At 37.7% G+C, this 20,247-nt stretch overlaps 1 pseudogene; it reads left to right on the top strand.

Annotated features, from left to right (window-relative positions):
- Positions 1-15,664: 15,664 nt before the first annotated feature.
- Positions 15,665-16,598, top strand: LOC116521454 (annotated as a pseudogene).
- Positions 16,599-20,247: the final 3,649 nt, after the last annotated feature.

The raw sequence follows: 20,247 nt of genomic DNA, 5'->3' as shown, positions 1-20,247 counted from the left end.
CAAACTAGGTTATTATTTGATCAGGAATAATATTATATCAGGAATATTATATATATATATATATATATATATATATATATGTATGTATGTATGTATGTATGTATGTATGTATGTATGTATGTATGTCTAAATATATATGTCTCCCTTTATTTATTTATCAGCACAAATACAACAAAATGTAACATAAAGGCAACAGCAAAAATATTGGGTTTCTGCCTGGATGGTCTCTTGTGACGAGTCGAAGGACAGAGAGTGGAAGTAGTGATCTTCCTCCCATATTTGGGCATACCGGGGGTTGTAAAAGAAATCTAATAGATACTTTTCACCCTGGCTTCGCTGATAAGAGCCTGTTGCCTAATGGCTAAGAAGTCTGCCTAGTATGTAATATAGCCCAGGTTCAAATCCCAGTAAGGATATGGCTAGCTGATGAGAGCTAAATAGCTTGAAATAGATCTATATTAGTCTCCCTTTATGTATTTATCAGCACAAATACAACAAAATGTAACAAAAAGGCAACAGTAAAAATATTGGATTTCTGCCTGGATGGTCTCTTGTGACGAGCCGAAGGACAGAGAGTGGAAGTAGTGATCTTCCTCCCATATTTGTATTCTAGTATTCTAGTATATGCACACACACACACAAACATACATACACACAGACAAACACACACACACACACACACACACACACATATATATATAAAATAGGGTATGGCTAGCTGATGAGAGCTAAATAGCTTGAAATAGATCTATACTAGTCTCCCTTTATTTATTTATCAGAATATATATATATATATATATATATATATATATATATATATATATATATATATATGATTTTATATGTGTTTGTGTGTGTGTTTGTCTGTGTGTATGTATGTTTGTGTGTGTGTGTGTGTGTGCATATACTAGAATACTAGAATACACAGCTTTAGGGCATGCAAAGCATATATTTGTTAACAATATTAATACAATATTAATTGTTTACTGATTCCTATACTGTATAGATGTCATATAATTTACTATCAGAAATAGTCTAACATCTATTGAAATTTTTGATTGTGTAGTTTTCCCATGTGCACACAAAATACATGTCAGGCCTGCAGTGGTTCCTTTAAGAATCTTTGGCCTGCCACACTCTTATTAAGGGAAGGAAATAGCAAGGGGTAGAATGTGTTGTTTTCAAAATAAAAAATGCCTTTCTAGAAGCTCAAGGGCATCTTTTGTCCCCGCACCTGTGCACCTGACTGGAAGCAGCTGGGCGTGTCTGCTAGCGTGGAAGAAAAAGTTTGGACCATGTGATGGATTATGGGTATGGGGACAATAACATGAACTTTTAACTGGGTGGGATTCTGATGTAATTTCCATTATTGGGATTTCATAGCATAATGCAAAGATGTCTGATCTATTAAATTGGAACTTTAAAGTATCATTTTGGCTTGGACTCTGATTTAATTCTACATGATACTTGGAACACTGACAATATGATTATTCAATGTCCTATTCCATACAGTATCTAAAATCTGCATGTTGGATTGATTGAAGAAGAAAAAGTATTTATAATAAATAATTCATGGGTCTCAATTTTTTTAAAAATAATTTGTGTTTCTCTATAGCTGTCAATGGTTATAATTACTTCCAGCAAGTAGAAACAAACAAAATAATAAAGACATTTAGCCTTTAGCATAGGAAAGACTGAAACTTTTTTAAAAATATTCAATAATTGTTCTAAAATAAAAATCACAGTATCAATAATTTTAGATATAATAAATTTTATTAATCAATACTAAGGTTTGCATTATCCTATGTTATCAATTGGGTATGAGAAAAAAAATAAAATGTTCATTTTCATAATTTTCCATTAGATTTAGTGGTGTCATCTATTCTATTATATTTTTACCATTAAATGGTAAAATTAATTTTAAAAGATCCAGGAAGCTGGACTTTATAGAATTTTTACATCGCTCAAAAGATGTGTAACATTAAAAGTGAAATATAGATTAGGGATACAATTTTTTCTCTTGTTAACAACTATACCTTTTTCAATTTTGCAAACTAAAACCCCATAGAATTGAGAGAATATTATGTCCTTGGAAATCTATTGAACTTGTAAAGTAAAATATATGCTTCAGTGACTTCTTTTCTAGATTACATACTTTAGGATATGATACTATGTTTAAAAAAATGATTGACAATGTGGCGCACTGAGTTACCCCTGACACTTGGTGGCTATGGGGCATACATGTCTAATTTTCTTTCCAACATTTTATGAAGTAGCTAAGAGAAATTTGTTGAACTAGATCAGGCTGGACCCATGCTCATTTTCTGACAGCCCTTTTACTTAACCACTAGACAATAGTGGTTGTCTCTGTCATAAAACATATATTAAGGTTTGTTTCTTTTGCCTGATTCCAAAGTTCAGAGATAAATATCACAAGAGAAGTTGAAAGACAGCTAACAGATATAAGATTAGAATTAACTAGTACAACATACTGAATGAAATGGAACTTTGCATATTTCCAATAGGGATACAGTACAGAAAGCCTGTAAATGGTGTATTTATTAGCAGAAAGCATTAAATAAATGTATTTGAAATTAAATAATCTGTTTGTTTTATGAAAAACTGTTATAAATTGTATTTAAAAATCCATTTGAACAATGTTTAAAATGTATATGGATATTGATGTGTAATTTCTAATAAAGCTTCAATGAGAAACTTAATACACATGAGTTGTTTACCATCCCTCTTTACTGAGGTTTTATTTTTGTACTTTAATATATGTGTTCATTTATATCATCCTTTAGTCATCAAATTCTATGCAGCTTACATAGTAAGGTCTATTTATCTATAATAGTTATAAACAAATATGTTTATGAATCAAGATATCTCCCAATTTTTGAAGTATCAAATTAACCTTAATAATCCACTCTTTATGAAAAAAGTTCATCTTCTATTAAAACTCTCTGATTAAAAATGCAGGGAATAAGATCTAAGTAGTTTACCTTTTTACAGGATTTATTGGCACATTTCTTATTTCTTCAAGAAAATACAGTTAAGGTAAATATGGAGGTTTGAACCTGCTTCAATTTATTAACAAATTAAACCAATCCAGCTGATCTTCATTATATTTTAAATCATATTTTGTGACTGGTCATCAATTCAATATTCTGAGTAAATTTAGTACTGATACTGTAATGAGAATTTAGAAACAACATACAATCAAAATTTCAAATATTAAAATTTACAGTAATGGAAGAATGACATTTTAATTTATAGAAACAATACGTATGATTAAGGTAAGGGTAAAGAGATTGTGCAGATATTTGTATTAACTAACTCTCAGCCTCTGTTTTGCTGCCTTCGGTTGCCATTGAAATGGGGAAGAGGGCATTGTATTTGGGTGGGGAAGTGTGAGTGCAGGAGTGCCTGTAAAAAGGGAGTTCTTCTCACCATCTACGTGTATGCTGCAGATAGAAGATTTTCCGCCAAGGCCAACTGTCTGGCATATCAGCCTGATGATGCTTTTTGAAGATGTCTCCCACATGACACCTGTGGGGTGTAGTGATTGGACTATGAGATGGGGTTACCAAGGGGAGGAGGTTGGGTCACATATTGATATCTATGATTACAAACACTTTTGCCTCAGATCTTGCTTTGCCTAGCTATTATCTACTCATGACCAGTAAAAGTACTCTTAATTTTGCAAAATGGAGTTGAGTGGTTTCTTTCTTGGTTACTCAGGGAAGCAGCCCTGACATTAAGCAAGCAACATTTAAAAGATGTTTTCAGTGAAAAATCATCTGATAAATTACCCTCACACCATACCACTGATTGCAGCATTGATATTCTCCCCAGGGTAAAACTTCCAAAACCTCAGATTTATTCAATGACCCCTCGTGAAATGGATGAGTTAAGGAAGTTTATTGACAAAAATTTGCAAAGGGGATTCATTTAATCTGCTAAACCTCAAGTAGCTGCTCTAGTTTTGTTCAGAGAAAAGAAAGATGGCTCCTTTCCTCTATGTGTTAATTACAATAATTTGAATGCAGTCCGTGTTCAGAACCTCTACCCTCTACCTTTAATGAAGGATATGTTGGCCCAATTGGGTAAAGGGAAGATTTTCACAAAATTAGACCTACGAGAGGCCTATTACATAGTCAGAATTAAAGAGGGGGATGAATGGAAAATTGCTTTCAACTGCCCTCTTGGTTGTTTTCAATTCCGGGTACTCCCATTTGGTCTGCAGGGGGCACCAGCTGTCTTCATGCAACTAATTAATGAGGTTTTGCATGCACACCTGTACAAAGGTGGTCTATCTTGATGACATCCTTTTTTACATGGAAACATGTCAAGAACACATGAAATTACTGTGCTCAGTCCTCAAAAAACTCCGTGTAATGGAACTGTATGCTAAACTGTCTAAGTGTGAGTTTCATCAAAAGAAAATTGACTACCTTGGGTATCGCATCTCCCATGATGGCATCGAGATGGACCCAGCAAAGATCCAACCTGTCACTGAAAGGGCACTCCCTCCCCCCCGCACGCTAAACAATTGCAAAGTTTTTTGGAATTTGCGAATTTTTATCATCAATTTATTCCCTCCTTCACCAGCATTGCCTTCCCCATTATGAACCTCCTAAAGTCAAGAGGGGAGGCCAAGCCTAGACCAGGGAAGCCATTAAATTGGACTATGGAGTTCTAAGCCACATTTGAGAAACTAAAGAGGCTCTTTGAGGCTGAATGAGTCTTGAAACACCCTGAGATGGATTCACCATTTGTTGTCCAGGCTGATGCTAGTAATGTAGCAGTTGGTGTAGTACTACTACAAACAAATGCTGATGGGAAGCTGCAACCTTGCGGTTACACTTCTAAGAAGTTTACTGAGATGCAGAGACGATGGGCTATATGGGAAAAGGCTTTTGCAGACAGGTTGGCTTTGATGATCTGGCAACATTTCTTGGAGGGGGCTAAACTTTGAAGTATGGACTGATCACAAGAATTTGGAGGCGTTAAAGACCCCTCGGAAGTTATCTCCTAAGCAGATGAGATGGGCACAACATTTCAACAGGTTCGACTTCACTTTAAAGTATATCCCATGGATATACTGGCAGATGCTCTATCCAGACTCCCACAATACAACAGCTCAAAGCTTAGCATGGTTCAGCCAGTCATCCCAGCAAAGAGTCTCACTGCTCCGGTGGTCACCAGAAGCCAGAGCAGCTCTAATTTTGAGGTCACAAAAGACCTTGTCTTCAAACTCAAGGAAGGCCTTGAGTCTGATGAATGGTTTAAACAACATTCAAATGAGTGTACCATGAGAGACGGTCTACCATGGATAGGAGCTAAATTGTATGTTCCTGTTGCCATTAGGACTTTGGTTCTACAACAGGCCCATGATTCATGCATGGTAGACCATTTTGGATTTGTGAAAACTCTGCATCTCATTAAAAGGCAATTTTGGTGGCCGTCATTGAAGAAGTACATTGAGTCTTATGTGGCCAGTTGCCCCACATGTGCTGCTGCAAAATGCCCACAAGGGAAACTCCAGGGCCTGCTCCAAGGCGTGGCCCATCCGGAGGCTCCATGAAAAGAAATACCTATGGATTTCATTGTTGAATTACCAGAGAGTCAAGGGAATACTGTGATTTGGGTTGTTACAGACATGTTTTCCAAACAGGTTCATTTTGTTCCTTGTTCCAAAATCCCATTGGCTAAATCCTTGGCTAAATTGTTCATTACACATGTATATCATCTGCATGGTGTACCAGACTGTATTATCTCTGATAGGGGGGTCCAATTCCACTGCTTATTTTGGAAGGAGTTTTTGAAGTTGATTGGCTCCACCCAGGGGCTAAGCTCCACCCACCATCTTCAAACTAACGGAGCTTATGAAAGGACTAATTCTGTTTTAGAACAATACTTCCAATGTTTCATTAATTATCAGCAAGATAAATGGGTTGAGTTGTTACCTCATGCTGAAGTGGCCTACAACAACTCAGTGTACAGCAGCATGGGTTTTACACCATTTAAAGTAGTGTTTGGCCATGATTTTGTACCTATTCTGGAGGTACCACGAGAAAAGCCACAAGTCCTGTCCCTCTCAGAATGGTGTGACCAACTCCGCAAAATATGGCCTTTGGCATACCGGGTGCTGGATGCTGCTTATTGAGCACATAAAAAACAGGAAGAGAATGAAACCAAAGGAATACAATGTTGGAGATAGGGTGTTTTTGTCTATCAAATTTCTCCAAACCACCCAGAAGTCTAAAAAACTGGGTCCTAAATACATCGGTCCATTTCCTATTGTAAAGATTATTAACCCTGTGTGGGTGCAACTGGAACTACCTAAGTACCTTAACCATGTTTACTCAGTATTTCATGTCAACCTTTTGTCAACACTTCCTCTCTGCGAGTTCCTCTACCTGCACCACCTGCCTCTCTTCTCATTGAAGGAGAGCAACATTTTGAAATTAAGGAGATTTTGGACTGTAGAAAACATGGAAATCAGATTCAATATCTAGTGTCTTGGAAATATTTATTCTAATCTACCTACCCCAAAAAGCCATGACCCGAATTGACTTTGACATTTCCATCTCGTTCTTGTTCCTGTTTTATGTTGTTGCGTGTTTTTTTTTCTGCAGGGATGATTTCCTTTCCTGATGGAGGGCCAGATGTCAGCCTCTGTTTTGTTGCTTGCTTTGGCTGCCATTGAAATGGAGAGGGGGACATTGTATTTGGGTGGGGAAGTGTCAGTGCAGGAGTGCCTGTAAAAAGGGAGTTGTTTTCACCATCTACTGCGCATGCTGCAGATAGAGGATTTGCTGCCAAGGCCTAATGTCCGGCATACCAGCCTGATTATGCTTTTTGAAGATGTCTCCCACATGACACCTGTGGGGTGTACTGATTGGACTATGGGATGGGGTTACCAAGAGGAGGGGGTTGGGTCACATATTGAATTCTATGATTATGCGTGCTTTTGCCTCAGATCTTGCTTTGCCTAGCTACTATGTACTCATGACCAGTAAAAGTACTGAGGGAAGCAGCCCTGACACTAACTTTAGTTTAATATAGTATTTAAATGATGTTGAGATATGTGCACTGATAGGGCAGTGGATAAATTGCAGTATTGCAGGCAAACTCTACCGAAGTTGGGAATTTGATCACGATGGGCCTTCAGGTTGACTCAGCCTTTCATTCTTCTATGGTAAATAAAATGAGCATGTAGATTGTTAGGAGAAAATGCAAATAAAGTTCACATTGTAAACCATCCAAAACTGAAAGCATTATGTGGTGAATATATAAATCTAAATCCTATGGTTTTGTGAGTGTAGTGTCAGGCCATTTTTCATTACAATTTTAATGCATGCATATTAGTACATCTTCCCAAATAATATTAACACTTCACATTTACAAGTAAACATGATCTCAGGACTGATTGAAACATTGCAAACTTTCCCATTTAAAAAGAATTTGGAGAAATAGTATCTAACATGTTCATTATACTTTTCTTCCAAACTTCATTGTAGCAAACTTCATTGTAGCAATATTCACATAAATAAAACCACAGACACATATAATGCAGAAAAATCCCTCTAGGAATCAGTTTGCCACACTGGTGTAAATAACTTAAATCAGGAGTGAAATCCAGCAGGTTCTGACAGATTCTGGAGAACCAGTAGTGGAAATTTTGAGTAGTTCAGAGGACTAGCAAACAACACTTCTGACTGACCCCTGAGTAGGGTAGTAATTGAGATTTTGCAATATCCTTCCCCTGGAGTGGGGTAGGAGTAGAGATTTTGCAGTTTCCTTCCTGGTAGTAAAACAATTTGAATTTCATTACTGACCTAAATGTATCACATACTCAATTAATGATATATTAAATTACACTTTTTCCCACTTTAAATGTATGAAATGGTGGAAGATGAGGATTATCAGTACAGGAATCAGAAAATGAGAAATGTGCTGTGAACTAGCAGTTAGTAATGAGCAATGAAGGGTTTGAAAAAGATATATGGATGTGGGATGTGTCTACACCTGCAAACATCAGAAATGTGCAGACAATTGTATTCCTTAGTGAACTTCATGTAATGAACTTGGATTTCACAGAAGCGGGACAGAAGTATTGGCATTTTTCTTTCACTTTAGCATTGAAGAAGAATTATGAAAATACAATAATGGATAATTGAAAAAAAATAAATCAAGAGTTCTCAGTTAAGGTATATATGACCAGGTTTATATTCTCATATTTTGGGCATCTTATGCAAAGTCATAAAGTTCTGAATAAGTATAGAGAAAACTGAAAGGAAACTGAAAGGAAAAAGAAGGGGATGATTAGGAAGAGATGGATAGATTCAATTACAGTTGAAATCTGAAGAATGATGTTAAGAATGATTGATCATCCTAGAGAAAATCCATGTGTTTGGTAATGGTGAATACAAATTTGAAAACACATAGTGAATCAGACTCCAAACTTTATCAAAGTAGATAAAAGTTTATTCTTCTATTGATTCTATAAATTAGAAAATAATACTTTTTTACATAGGAATGGTGAAATGGTAACAATTTCCTGTCATTTTGCAGCAGATAGCACAAGCATTTTTAAACTGAATCTTGTAAAATAAAGGGGAAAATCTGACTATGTCACTTCACTTACAAACAAAGCATATTTCAATTTAACATGCATGATTAATTTTCTCATTTTCTCACTTCTTCTAAAGATAGCTATGCACAGCCTTTATATAGTAAACCCATTATCTTCAGGATAATACAAGAAATTTGTTTGAATAGGACTGAGAAATATTTTAAGGGCTCACATTACAGTGAACTAAAAAAAAAATCCTTATATCATCATCTGACAATATTTAAAAAAAGAACAAATATCCAAATCTAAAGATACCTGCAAAATATCCTGCACAAATAGCAGCAAAATTTCTCTGAGTTGAAGCATTTGAGAGTTTCATAACATGAAAATGTACAGTGTTATAGTTGGTGTTCATCTAGTTTGATATAACTTTCCTATTATTGAACCTGCAAATTACTCCCCCGTCATCCCAATTAAAACAATAGCAATTGTAGGAAAATAATCTAAGGAGTTTTTAAAAAAAGTATTCTACAGTTCCTCCTGGAGACAGGTTTGTGAAAAATCTCATGGGAAAAATGCTTGGATAAAATATCAGCAGTGGTTTCACAATGTACAGTAAGTCTCACTGATAGCTGTTGAAAAATAGATCAAGATGACTAAGAGTCATTCATTTATTTGATTTTGAACTTATTCAGGCAAAGCATCTCTTGTCTTTTATTTCTATATATTTATTAAACTTATATGGTGCCCATCTTGCCTATAAATGACTTGGTGGCTTACAATCAAAAATAGATCAACATGAAAATTTAAAATAATAAATACGAGCACCTAAAATTGTTTTTAAATTATCAAGGTTGTGGAGGAAGGAGGCAAGATGTACATGGGGAAGAGATGGGGTCTCACCTTATTTCATTGTCTTGACTGAATTTAATCCACTGAAGTCAATGTTTAAGTATCAGCTGAATTTGGGGATTTATACTATTTTTGTGCAATCTATATTCATTTATTTCCCTTTATCTCCACATTTTAATTTTTGAGATGTCCTTATAATCTTTGTAAATGCTTTAGATGAACATTCTCTCAAAAGACATTTTCATTCTCTTTCTAAACCAAAGTCACTAATTAGAATGAGTATTGATTTGTTTAAATGATTGAAAAGCTTCAGCTTATACAAAGCCTACTGTCTCATGTATACTTTGGATCCAGCATCTTAATAATTCCAAATGGAAAGACTTGACTGAATTTGGATACTTCCATCTGTGTCCATTTGACAATCACAACAAAGAGACCAAAATTTTGAATCTAATTAGACCTTACACATGAGTACTGAAGAAATACCTTAAATTTTAAAATGCATTCTCAAATATCTTGAAGTTCAATAAATTTAATAATGCCTTAAAACTTTGCTGTTGTCTTTAGTCACCATGTTTACACTCCAAAGTGCTTCTTCAAGATGAATTTTGCCAGCTTTCTCATTGCCATATTACACACTACACATTACACACTACACACACACAACATTCACTCTTCCTCTCTGCTCTAACATCATCAATCAGTTCTACAAAGAAACCCCATATTTACATAAGACTTTCTGTTCTGGTTTATTTGTAACTGAAATTTGAATGGTAATGTACACTTCTACATTAGAATCCACTTGTTTTGTCTTGGATATTTAAAAATATTTTCAGGGAAATGGCAACAAAATTATATAAAATTTCATGGAAATTTAGTAGAGCAAAAAGTCTCACTGATGGCTTTAGAAGGACAATAAGATAATAAACAAAGAAACCTGTAAGAATAAAAATTAAAAGGGGATTAAAAGGGCAAGCCCTTCACTTATTTATACTTTGAATTATACATTAATTCTAACCCTTTCATCTTTTAAATATTCGTAAAGCTCATTTTCCTTTGCAATTAAAATTCAAATGAAATATAAATTACAAGAGATTGCAGCATACAAAGAAAAGATTTTTCAAGCATTTTTCTTTAAGCACAGAGATGAAAAGACTGGAATGTCATATATACTAAATCCTCTCTTCTATTGTATTGGTACTGCTACTGTAGTGCAGAATATTTTAATGCATTTCTGGAAAAAATAATGTAATGTTCACTAAATTTTCATTGGAAATTTATTAAATAGGAACTAATTTCTTTTCATTTTTTCTTCCAGAATACAACATTTTAAGAATGGATAATGACACATCAGAGTTTCTTCTCTGGGAATTCTCAAAAAATTGGGACCTACATGTTATGCGTATAGCTTTACTACTGATACTATATTCAGTGACAGTAACAGGGAACCTTTTTATCATTGCTGCTGTTGTTTCTGACACACATCTTCACACCCCCATGTATTTCTTCCTGATGAATTTAGCCATGCAAGACATTGGTTCAGTTTCAGTCATTATTCCTAAAACTGTTTTTAATTCTCTTATGAACACAAGGCGTATTTCTCATTTTGGATGTGTTGCTCAAGTCATGTTGTTCTTCTTTTTCGTGAGCTGTGATATTTCTCTCCTTACTGCTATGGCCTATGATCGGTATATTGCCATTTGCAACCCTTTACAATATGAAATGATAATTAACAGAATGGCTTGCATCAAAATCATTGGCAGCATATGGACAGCCAGTCTTCTCAATGCTTCATTACATACTATTTTACATTTAGGACTCCATTCTGCTCTAATATCATCAACCAGTTCTTCTTCTTTTGTAACATCCAGTAATTGTTCTAAAATAGATAGATATAGATCAGGGGTGTCAAAACTCAATTTCATTGAGGGCCACATCAAGATTGTGATTGATCTCAGGGGGTCGGGATGGGGTGTGCCTGGGATGGCATAGCTGGAGTGTGTGCGGCTGGGGGGAGGGGGCATTGCTAGCTCCATTGCTGCTGTTCTTGCTCTCCTTGGCCAGGTTGCTCATGCTGGAGGGCAAAATGTATGGGTCAGAGGAGGCCCACTCCCTCTCCTTGCGAGGAGACCTTGCTTTGTAACTAAACCATCCTCAGCAATAGGATGGGATACCACCTGGAGAAGTCAGGAGGAGGGGACAAGGGGACACCAAAAGGCAGCGGGGCTGCTGGTGGCCAAGTGCTAAAGCAGGATTTTCCCCAAACTCTCACTCTCTCTTGTTATAATCTCCTTCCTTTCTCCCTCCCCCTTCCCTTTTTCCCCTTTCCTTCCTTTCCCTTCCTTGTTCACTTTCCTTTCTTTCCTTCTTTGTCTTTGTCTTTCATCTTTCTCTTTTTCTTTTCCTGTCCCTTCTTGGATGCTCAAATGCAAAAGGGGAAACATTTCTCGATGTCTCCTTGCTGTGATCAAATTTTGCAAGTTGGGACCACTTAAAAGACTGAGTGCAAACCAGGCTCAGTTTATCTCATGCTTGCATTTAGTGGGGGAGTTCACAGACAATAGTACAGCTGTGGCTATATTGTGTTAGTTCATCAGAACTTCTCTGTTTTTTATGTGCGACAGCTTTAGCATTTAGGAGCAGATGTAAGTTGCTTACTTTTCTATTAATACAAATCCTTAAAAGGGTCCTGCCATGGTCTAATTCAGACTGGAAATATAGCAAAGGAAAATATTTTTGCCCACTCTGCTTTGTCCTGTTTTCCCCACTAAAAATGGTTGTTTGCACACATGAGGAGGGGATTCCTTTGCAGGAGCTCACAATTTAAGAATGTGCCTTTCCTTAAGTGCAAATGAGATAACTCAGGGTGGACAACGCCATGGGCACCTAGGGATAGAACAGTTCCTCAAGGCCTCCACACTAAGATACCTCATGTTTCTCCCTCCTTTCCTGCCACACTGGACTCACCTTAGAAATATCTCCTCTCTGTCACTGTTTCTTTCCCTTTGAGGGAGGGAGAGGAGAATTGGCTTGAAAATGTTTTTGTGATGAGAATGGATGCTTCTGGATGCCATAATATCATGCAAGTTCAGGCACCAATCCTCTTTGGCAAAGTCAGGAGCCCAGAAACTTTCATTTTCAACCCAAAAAGTATCTGAGATGCCAATCCCCTGCTCCTAGACCCTGAACTACTTTCCACCTCTCCCTGTCCACTAATATCTGCTGCAGACAGGCTCCTTCAACAACCCATTCCATGGCTGGAGCTGGGAAGGTCACCATGAAATTGGTGGGGCACAGGGCCCAATGCTGTGTGTGGCCCAGGTGCACTGCTCACTCACATGCACAGGCCTTACTGTTTGAGTGTGCCCTTCACACCTGCATCCAGCCTGCCAGAATTCACCGTGAAAGAGGAGGAATGAGACCCATTGTTCCATGGAGCACACTTGCACACAAATGGTCCATCTGTATGCAAATGGGGCACTTGGAGTTATCCTTGAAGGCAAGCCCACTGATGTGCTTCTACTTTCTTCAGCTTGGAAACATTCAGCCACCCAAGCTGCTACTGACAGCAGCTATCTGAGTAGCCATGATTCCCCTTCCAGCCAGCCAGCACCACCTGACCTACTCCCTGCCTGGCCAGCTGGCTGGTGCAAACTGTCATCATTATTCTCTTCCTCCCTGCTCAAGTGACAGTGGGCTTCATGGGACAATGAGGTCTCATTCCTCCCCTGGCACAGTGAGCTCTGGCAGGTTGGACATAAGTGTCAGGGCCTGATCCCATGGTCCTGCTTTGCTGAGTTACGTTCCTGCATTAAAACAGAAATGCCGGCTCTGTAATCAGAATTGTCCAGTAACAAAAGCAATAATCTGCTTGGCCCAGGTGTGCTACTCACTTTGCATGCCTCACTGTTTGAAGGCAAGAACAAAATCTTCAACTGAATAAGGAGATACTGTGAGACCAGGCCCCTCACATCTGCATCCAGCCTGTCAGATCCTGCTGGAGTTCACCACACCAGGGGCAAAATGAGACACCGCATTGTCCCACAGAGACTACCACTGCTTGACCAGACAGGAGAATGAAAAGAATGGTGAGATTTTGCACCATCCAACTAGTCAGACAGGGAGTAGGTCAGGCGGGGCTGGCTGGCTAGATATGATGGGTGCTCGGGTGACCCCTGCTGCCACTACTGGCTGCATCTGAGCTGAAGAAAGTGGAGGCGCAGAAGAAGGCTTGCCCTCAAATATCACTCCAAATGCCCCATTTGCATGCAAATTCCCCATTTGTATGCAGCTATGCTCTGTGGGACAATGGGGTCTCATTCCTCCCCTGGCATGGCAAACTCTGGTATGGCAAACAGTAAGCTCTGTGCATGTAAGTGAGCAGTGCACCTGGGCCATGGACAGCATTGGTTCCTGCATCTAGCCTTAGATCTGACCAGTGGTCTGACCTCGAGCCAATGAAGGACTTCCCAGCCTTAATTTATCCTTAATTTAAAACTGAAAGATTATAAAATTGAGATTGAGATTCTCATTACTTTAAAAGTGGCAAAGTCTGATTTAGTGCTCATATATTAATGAGCATGTAAATTAGTTGCCTCCCCTTTCGCCCAATTCCCAATCATTATAATAAAAGCACTTGGGCAATCATTTAAGCAGTTTTTTGCTTCTTAAAAAAACAACCAATTATCTACCCCAGTTACTTATTTATACTATTAATTGAGACATGCATTTCACACATCCCCTCCCCCATTATTCTTTGGGGAAATAGTAAGAGAAGTTAGACAAAAATCTTATTGAAATTCAGCACAGCATAACATCTTACTTGTGGCTTTAGAAAGACAATAAGAAAAAAAAATGAAATCTGCCTGAATAAATATGGACAAAAATGGTGAGTTATTCATTTTATTTTGAATAAATATTTTTGATCTGTCCATTATTTGTCTGTTTGTTCCTTTAAATTTTCATAGGTATTTCCTTCCCTTTCTTTTATAATTATGATTCCAACTTAATACAGATTGGAATATAGAATTGTAGGCTAGCTACAGAGTAATGATTATTCAGTAAGAAAAAAAAACATTTTTAGAATATAATACATCTTAGATTAATTAAGTAAAGTAAGAAAGCAAGACCTTTCCCCAGAATTCCCAAGCCTCTCCCACCTTCAGTTATTATACAAACAGGTTAAAGGCTGAAGAATGACTGAGTATTAAGATTTACCATGGCTTACTGTAAATAAATTTCAAATTATTTTTTTTAACCATTTTGATTATATCCTCATTTTAGTATAGAAACTAGGTTGGGTGCTTTTTTTGACTTCTGTCACTATTTAAAATGGACTCTCTGAGAACATTTTCATTTACTTTTTAAACAAAATGATCCTATAGTTCTTAATTCGGATAAAGAATTGTAAAATAGAATTGAAGGCTCTAATTTGAAGCCATTTTTAAAATCTCAATTACAAAGTAGAGAACACAAAGGGTCAATGTATTTTTCTTACATGAATGCCATAATTGAAACATTTCAGTTTATTAAGGTCCATTTGCCAAGAAAGTTTACAATGATGGTTTTAAAAATAATGAAACAAAAACAACCCACATTTGCTAAAATTAACAAATTTGGCAAATCCCAAACCAAAATAATCATACTTCTACAACAGTTAACGAAAAGAGTTTAGCGGGTGGGGAGAATTTATAAAACAGTAATACAGAACTCTAGAGCTATGCCAGTAAAAGCTAAAAACTTCTTATATGACAATTTAAACTTGTGTATTATGGTATGTGAAACTCATTTCAACTAGTAATGGTAGCATATTGTACATGCCAGTAAAAGATGAAGAATTTTTTTTAAAAAAAGTTAAGTCACTTTGATATCTTTAAATATAGTTGGATTCAAATCCAACTTCCAGCACTTTTTATCTGTTGAATAAGAAATATTTGCTTTCTTTAGTGCTGATAAATTATTGTTACAAAAGACTATAAAATGATGTCCTAAGATTTGATATTAATGATTAAAAATATGTGTCATCACCCTAAACTTTAAGGAAGCATAGTCATAGAAATCAGTTGAAAATAGAAATCAAATTTATTCAATATTTGAATAAATTTGTAAAGTCGGTTTTCAATCTAATATCCACAAAACGCAGTATTCCACAGATAATTCAAAATGATATTGGACAGAAATATTTTAACAAATGTTTTTTTCCCTTTTTCTTCTAGGAACGTATTATTAAGAATGGATAATGACACATCTGAGTTTCTTCTTTGGGAATTCTCAGAAATTTGGGAGCTACGGGTTATGCACATAGCTTTACTACTGATATTGTATTTAATGACATTATCAGGGAACCTTCTTATCATCTCTTGCTGTTGTTTGTGACTATCACCTTCACACCCCCATGTACTTCTTTCTGTTGAATTTAGCCATGCAGGATATTGGTTCCATTTCAGTCATTATCCCCAAAGCTGTTTTTAATTCTCTCATGAATATTAGGACAATATCTCATGGTGGATGTGTTTCCCAAGTCATGTTCTTCATGTTTTTCTTGAGCTGTGATGTATACCTTCTAACTGTGATGGCATATGAACGGTATATTGCCATTTGTAACCCTTTACAATATGAAATGACAATGAATAGGAAAGCTTGTATGAAAATGATTGGTGGTGTATGGTTTGCCAGCTTTCTCAATTCTTCATTACATACTATTTCCACTTTTATTACTCCATTCTGTTCTAATATTATTCATCAGTTTTACTGTGAAATCCCTTATTTACATAAGCTTGCCTGTCCTGGTGTGTATGCATCTGAAACTGGAGTTTTAATCTTCAGTACTACATTAACACTAATTTGTTTTACTTTTGTCCTTCTGACTTATGTACGTGTCTTCTCAGCTGTTCTGAGAATTCCTTCAGTTAATGGAAGGAAGAAGGCCTTCTCCACTTGTCTGCCGCATCTTCTTGTCTTCTCCCTATTTGTGTTTACAGCTTTCTTTGCTTATTTATCAGACATATCTGTCAATTCATTCTACCTTGGCTACATAATTACAATCCTGTATTCCATTATTCCACCCATGACTAATCCATTGATTTACAGCATGAGAAACAAGGACATCAAACTTGCTCTTTCAAGACTTCTTAGTCAGAGATTATATAATTTTTTTAAAAAATGAATTGTCTACCTATCTATGTATACATTTGATCAGGAAAGGGAAAAATTAACAAACAATATATATTGATATAATCATCACATTTATTGCAAATTATTCTAGCTTATGATGTTCATTTTGTTCTTTTATAAATTTCATTTCATCTTTGCTGATGTGGCTATGGTCCCTTAAGCCAACACCAATTTCTGGTGAGTATGAAACATGTTTCTCAGTTTTGATGGCAGCATTTTCAAAACTGGACTGCCAACATTTTATTTCAAGTATCCATCTCATACGGGAAGATTCCTTCAAGTCAAGTTCAATTCTAAGCAAGTTCATGGAGGGCTACTTTAAGAATTTTTATGCTCGGATCACATTTACTTTTATTGGCTCATTATATTAAATCCCAATATGACATGTTCATTCTCATCCACAATTATCTGAAACTTCAACTCCCTCTATCACTTCTTCTTTGTTTGTAAGAATTAGGTCCAGTATAGCTTTTCACTAATTCCTTCCTTCTAGCTTCTGGATGACAAAATTATCAGCTAGGTTGGTTATGAATCTGTTCAATCTCCCACTTTTTTCGGTAGTTTATCTCCCATTTGATATCAGGGTAGTTAGTCTCCCATTTGATAACAGGGTAGTTAGTTATACTACTGTTGTAAAGTACCCTAACAATGCCTGCTTCATAATAAGTGACCGAATATTGTAATACAACAAACTGTGATTTATTAATAGCTTCATTAGGCATTCTTCATTAGGCATTTCTTATTCACAGCCATCTTTTTTGCTTTCTTTATCTGCTTTTGAACTTTGCCCATGTCTCTGTCCTCCCTTCAGCCTGTCTTAAATCATGTTATCCAATAGCTTCATTCATTTTAACCCAGCTACTCTAATATGAGATCTGGCTCCGCTGCCGCTCTGCATAGAATGTCAACACAGAGAGTTGACATCTGGCTCCCCACACTTTTCAAAGGCAATCTGTACAAGCAAAAACAATTTGAGTACCAGTATGGGATTCAAGGCTGTCTCCTCCCCCCAGGTTTATTTGGATTTTTTCATGGAATCTCTCTATAAGGCGATCAGCCTGGATATTTCTACTATTTACCCAAAATGCCTCTGACAAGGGATAGCCCTTCCACTTAATCAAGTACTAAAGTTGCCTCCTGTGCCACCTCGAATCAAGGATGTGTTGCACCTCATAATAGATTTGGCTCTCTATGATCATAGGGCCCAGGGGCTCCCATGGCAGTGGTCTCAGAGTGGATCCAACCACGGTTTTAAGAGGCTACTATGGAATACTGGGTGTACCTTCCCTAGCAGTCAGGAAAGCACTGAGACTGGGTTGATGATCTTTACTATGGGGAATGGTCCCCAAAATTTTGGTCCCAGTTTCTTGCTAAGGAGTCTTAACCTCAAATATTTTGTGAAGAGGCAAACCTTCTCTCCCACTAGGAATGGTCGTTGCAGAGCTTGGTCCTTATCTGCCTGTTTCTTATAAGTTTGTGCTGCTTTAGCTAGCACTTTTTTCACATTCTCCCAGGCTGCTTTTAGCATTGACATTTAGTCAGTCAAGCTGACTGAAAAAGGGACACCACTTGGATACTCAGGCATTGGGACAAAGTCCATGCCACTCACTTCTTTGAACAGTGTTAGTCCTGTGCTGCTATGAACAGCATTATTGTATGCAACCTCAGTGAAGGTCAGAAGGTCTGCCCAATTGGATTACTGACAGTTCATGTAGCACCTCATTTCTTCATTGTGATGCAGATGGTGCAACTTTTCACATAACTGTCCATGTCTTTCTTTATTTTGGGCCACCAGAACTGCCTCCGGGCTAAGTGTAATCTCTTTAGGAATCCAAAGTGCCCTGATGGTTTGGCATTGCCGCTCCTCTGGAGAATTAGAGTGCATAGGGATTCTGGGACATAGAGTTGCATCCCCTTCCATGCAAGGTTATCTCTTTTTGTCAAAATATGTTGGTTGTTTTGGAACCAAGTGTCTGCTAGCAGTTCAATTTTGAATCTCATAGTTAGGTTGCCTTCTGGTTGGTCATGCCGGTCACAGCATTGTCGTCTGATGGTCACTTGGGCAGCTATTTGGGTAGAGGGAATGATGGTGTCCACTATCTGCTCCCATTTGCATTTGTACTGGGGCATGCAGGAGAGGGCATCAGCAAGAAAGTTCCTCTGCCCTGGAATGTATTTTAGTATGAAGTCAAAGCAGTTGAAATATTGAGCCCGTCGGACTTGTTTGGGTGATAGTTTCCATGGGGTCCTAAGAGCCTCCAGATTCTTATCATCAGTCCAGACTTCGAAGAGTTTCTGGCCCCTTTGAAACTGTAAAGCACTATTGGGAGATCTATAAGCCAGGTTAGCAGTGCCCATCTCATCACGAAAGCCTCCTTTTCCCATGTATCCCATCATCTCTCTTTGTTTGTGAGCTTGTGGGACGTGTAGGCACAGGGCTGTAGGTTTCCTTGGTTGTTTCTTTTCGAGTAGCACCGCTCCCACTGTCATGTCACTAGCATCTGCTTGGATCATGAAGGGGTGCTCGGGGTCAGGATGCTTCAGCACTGATTCCTTTGCAAACATTTCTGTTAGTGTCTCAAATGCCTTTTGGCAGCTTAGGTCCTACTGTAGAGGTTGTCCCAGGTGAGGTTTTGTTCCTGAGGTCCCAATCTTCAGGAAGTCTATCAGGGGTTTGGCAATCTTCGCAAAGTAGGGGATGAATTGCCTATATAATAGTTTGCAAAGACTAGGAAGCTTTGTAGCTATCTGCAGGTGCGAGGGAGTTGCCAGCTTAGGACAGCTTGCACTTTGGCTGGTCTATCTCTATTCCCTTAATTTAAACTTGGTAACCTAGGTAGTCTAGTCACTCATGGTGGAATTCACATTTTGATAGCTTGATGTACAGGATGGCTGCCAGAAGTTTTTCTAATACTCAGTGGACCAGGAGTTTGTGGTCGTTCATGGTCTCAAGGTAGATGAGGATGTCATCCAGGTAGACAAGGACCCCCTTATAGAGGTACTCATTCAACACCTCATTTATTAACTGCATGAAAACTGCTGGGGCTGCCTGTAGTGCAAAAGGAATCACTTTGAATTGGAAGCTCCCTAGGAGGCGGTTGAATGCTGTTTTCCACTCATCTCCTTCCCTAATCCGTATTCGGTAGTATGCCTCTCTGAAGTCTAATTTGGTGAAGACTTTTCCCTTGGCCAAGCGAGATAGCATATCTTTCATGAGAGGGAGGGAGTATAGGTTGTTTCAAGGCATATATCCGTCGAAAGTCCACACACAGTCTCATAGTTTCATCTTTTTTTTCTTTGAAGAGGACTGGCTCTGCAACCCATGGCTTGGCTGGCTCGATGAACCCTCATGCTAGGTTTTTGTCTATGTATATGTGCATTTCTTGCATTTCCAAGGGCGTCATGATGTACAGCTTGGGTTTGGGTAGTTTTGTCCCGGGGATGACAATCTGCCTCATATTGTGGGGACAGAATGTTGCATTTTGTATTCAATGAGGTCCTGATGTTCCACTGGGATCTGTTCAGTCTCTGGGATTTCGTCGGATGTGGCTCCCAGATGTTCTGGTGTGCTCTTTTGGTGGTTCCCTGCTTGGGTGGTGTTTCTGCTTGCTGGTGGAAAAGGGGTTGGGGGCCCTTTTCTA

The sequence above is a fragment of the Thamnophis elegans genome, chromosome Z, assembly GCF_009769535.1.
Source record: "Thamnophis elegans isolate rThaEle1 chromosome Z, rThaEle1.pri, whole genome shotgun sequence".
NCBI classification, from domain to species: Eukaryota; Metazoa; Chordata; class Lepidosauria; order Squamata; family Colubridae; genus Thamnophis; species Thamnophis elegans.
This window is presented reverse-complemented; position numbering and strand designations above follow the sequence as displayed.